Source organism: Oratosquilla oratoria, chromosome 43, assembly GCF_046742065.1.
Source record: "Oratosquilla oratoria isolate Oo_2021 chromosome 43, ASM4674206v1, whole genome shotgun sequence".
Taxonomy (NCBI): Eukaryota; Metazoa; Arthropoda; class Malacostraca; order Stomatopoda; family Squillidae; genus Oratosquilla; species Oratosquilla oratoria.
In genome coordinates this window covers 9,869,972-9,874,163 of record NC_134819.1, presented here as the reverse complement: position 1 = coordinate 9,874,163, position 4,192 = coordinate 9,869,972, and the positions used below count along the sequence as shown (strand labels likewise).

The following is a 4,192-nucleotide window of genomic DNA, read 5'->3' as shown; positions in this document are numbered from 1 at the left end:
TGTCATAAAAATCATGACGTGTGTGTGTGTATAAGGCCCCGTCCACACGGAGCATCACGCATCAATGACATGATGCAGTAGTGGTGTTGAAAAATTGACTCTAGCGTCAAGATGGGCTGCATCATTGCAAATCTCACCCTTGTGCGAGCAACTAGATCTCAGTCATCACTTGGCTTTCACGGGAGGAGGATGTCTGCCGATGCTCTACTCTGCCAAGAAACTGCACTGTGGAGTATAGTTGCTGTGTGTGCAGCTAAAAAACTTTTGAAAAAGAAACGTCGGACTTTGTGGTGCAAACAGTGGCTTTCTCGGCAGCCTCTGCAAGGGAGCTTTAATCAAATCTTTTTAGAGCTACAGGCAGAAAATCAGACAGACTTTGAAAATTATACGCAAATGCCATTCCATGCATTTCATGAATTGCTGAAAAAGATACATCCATATATTAGCAAGCAGGACACCGGGATCCGAGACAGCATACCACCTGGTGCTCGTCTTGAAGCAACACTTTGCTTCCTTGCCGCTGGAGGATCCTACACAAGTCTCCAGTATTCCACTAGAATTTCAAAACAAGAGCCTCAGTCTGATCATCCCTGAAACATGTGCAGCCATCTATAATGTCCTTAGGGAGGATTATCTTAAGATAAGTTACAAAGTACAGTGATAGTTTTCATTTCTTTATTATTTTTACATATCACATGAACAATAATTTTTGTTCTTAATAGCTATGTAAAATTGTGCTTTGTATGGCAATATGCTGTAACCTAAATATATACCTTTTCATACCATGAATTTGTCCGAACCTTCTACTCGTAATATCTGATGTTCCCTAGTAAGATCTCCCATGTCACCCATGCTTATAGCATCAAATATTAGCTTATTGGCTAATCTCCGCTGGTCTTCACTCATATTCTTAAGTCCATTATACACTAACTTTGCTACACTGTCTAGATATGGATCTACATCCACATGACTGGGAAGGGATGAGAGTTTACTAAGAGCAATTTCCAAGATTTTATCAGTTTGGTCAACTGCCTTCCTCTTCGTTGAGTCCCACTTGAACTACATGCAGAGAAGTGGGAGGAGGACGGCAAGGGGTTAACTGAAGATGCAGATGTCAAGCTGGGTGCTGGTGATGGGGTGAATGATGAATAATCGTTGGTCTCCTCATTCCTTGGCAGAGTTGCCAATTCACCTATCTGTGGAGATTTTATTTTATTTATTAATAATCTACCCATATGTACAAGGAAAGAACAAAGTTTATTTATTTATTTATTTATTTTACATTTTCTTTACAGATGCCAACAACTCCTGACGAGTGGAAGGCAGTGGCGAAATGCTTTGAAAAGTGGAATTTCCCGCACTGTAGTGGAGAGGTAGATGGGAAACACATCGCAATACGGCCTCCAGAAGAGAGTGGTTCCTACTACTTCAACTACAAGGGTTCGCACAGTATAGTTCTTATGGCTGTAGTGAACGCAAATTACGAGTTCCTCTATGTAGATGTTGGAACAAATGGGAGAGTTTCGGATGGTGGTGTGTGGGCAAACACGAACCTGTGTGCGCGCCTGCAAGAAGGAACAATAGGGCTTCCTGCAGATGAGCAGCTGAGTGACAGCCACAGAATACTGCCATACATCTTCATTGGTGATGATGCCTTCCCACTCGAGACACTTTATGAAACCATATCCTTTAAGCATCAAAATAATGAACAAAATTTTTTTTCCTACAGGCTTTCAAGAGCGCACCGAGTTGTTGAAAATGCATTTGGCATTATGGCAAACAAATTTTGTGTTCTCCTAAGTGCAATAGATTTATCCCCTCAAAAGGTGAAGAAAATCATTCTTGCCTGCACGGCCCTGCACAATTTCTTAAGCAGGGAACACACATCAACCTATACACCAGTGGGTAGCTTCGACAATGAGAATATTGATGATGGAGTAGTAACGCCAGGGGCATGGCGTGATAACAGGCAGCTTCTGCCTTTGGATCGAGTATAGAGACATCCTACAAAAGAGGCAAAAGACATCAGGAAAGTTTATGGACTACTTCAATGAGGAAGGAGCTGTTCCTTGGCAACAATATATGTGTGGAATATACTAGAGAGAGAGATTAAAATATTTCATAGGGATATTTTAATTTGTATACAAATTTTAATTATGCTGATGCACTTATAATAAAATTATGAACTTACTTGTGTGTTTCCTCCGCCATCTAAGTTGTAAAAAGTGGACGCACGTACATGGTCACCCCCCTAGAGAGAGAGAGAGTGAGAGAATAATAATTTGTTTGGCAGATACATCTTTAGTATATGAATTATGGTCATGCTTATGTACACACATTTGAATTATCAACTTACTTGTTGAAGGTTTTCAGTAGTTTCTACATCTAAACTGGAAGTTGAGGCACGTATGATTTCTCCCTCAGCAAGGAAAAGTAAATTATTGAAGCACCACAGCTTTGGAGTATATATACCTTCCGTGCCAGCACCAGACTTCTTTGATGCTTTGATGGCAGTCATTTCCCTGTGAAACTGTGTTTTTAGTGTATGAAGTTTTTTAGTTATGTCTTCATTCTGCACATTACATTTTGTAAAAGAATATAAGTCAGCTTTTAGAGTTTTGATGCTAACACTTTTACTGTTTCTCTTAACACTTTATATTCCAAATGGCTGGGTGCTGCTTCAGTAGCTCAATGAAATGTAATGTAATACTTTTGGTCCACTCGAATGGCTTTGCAGAAGTTGATTGTTCCATTGTCTGAAAATATAAGAAAGAAGCAGAACATGTGTGTCCTTACCCTTCCACTGTCATTGACACACAGGCTCAGCAATTCAAAATCGGTTCGCCCAAATCACTGCTTTCATCACATTGCGATGAACGAAATGTCACAATTTCAATTCATCGCTTCAATACATTGCGCATCAACATGCTCCGTGTGCACATGGCTTAAGTGTTGAAATGGGTATTATCCTGGAGCTGGTGGCAAAATGTTTGCCACAAACAATACATGTTGCTATTTTGCAACTCTGTTCATGATAGTGACTCACGGGTGAGCATGATTATAATGTTATGTCATAAAGATCATGATGTGTGTGTGTGTGTAAGTTTCCCTGCCCAATCATCAACTAAAAATAAATGAAATTGTGAAGGTGTATGTTGCTGGTTCAATTAAAATTTACAGATCAGATTACTAATAATAGATTGGACTCTAGAAAACTTTGACACTAGTTCATCCAATAATACATAAGTTCTAAAAGGCGTTTTTTCCCATTATAAGTAGGGTGTGGTTAAGTCAAAGCATACACCTACCTAGTTAATTCCACACTAATCCAATAGCCATTCATCCCCCCCCCATGCACACACACCACCACCAAATTGTGGATGAAGGGTCATCTGTGTCTTTCACCATACCACTTGGGTCAAAGGTACTGCAGTGTGACATGGTGCTTCCACAGCAGGCCTGAGAATTGGAATTGGTTGATCTCCACTACTTCGTTAGGATCATGTAGATTATGGACAAGACCATACTATTTGACAATGTCATTTCTTCATTTGCACCTCTAAGGTAGATCACACACACACATACACTATAATGGAGTGGAAAAATGTGTATCAAGACAAAAAAAGGGAAAAGCTGTACATTAAGTGCAGGATGGATGGATGTCATGCAGAATGTCTGAAAAAGGGAGATACAATGATGATGGACTGGCTGGTGAGGTTATTTGATGTTTGTTTAAGAGGGTAGAGTGTCTGAAGATTGGAGGAGTGCCTGTATAGTTCAACTTCACAAGGGAAAAGGGGACAAGTGTGGAGTGTAGTAGTTTCAGAGGGATCAGCTTGTTAAGCTTGTTGGGAGGGCTTATGGGAGGGTCTTGATTGAGAGAATTAGGAGATGAACAGAGGGAGTAATTGGTGAGGAAGAGTGTGGGTGTAGGACAGGTAGGGGTTGTGTAGATCAGATTTTTGTGGTAAGACATATGAGAAAGCTATAGGAGAAGGTAAGGATGTGTTTTGGGCTTTTATGGATCTGGAAAAGGCTTACATGGGAGACAGGAAGGCACTTAGGGAGGTACTGCAGATATATGGGATAGGAGGACAGCTGTTATGAGCAGTGAAGAGTTTTTTATGATAGTAGAGCTTGTGGTAAGATTAGAAATGGAGAGAGCGAGTGGTTTGAGGTAAGGGTGGGACTT

General features: G+C 40.5%; 1 pseudogene; it reads right to left on the bottom strand.

Annotated features, from left to right (window-relative positions):
- Window positions 1–666: 666 nt before the first annotated feature.
- Window positions 667–2,757, bottom strand: LOC143022128 (uncharacterized; annotated as a pseudogene).
- Between the last annotated feature and the right edge of the window lie 1,435 nt (window positions 2,758–4,192).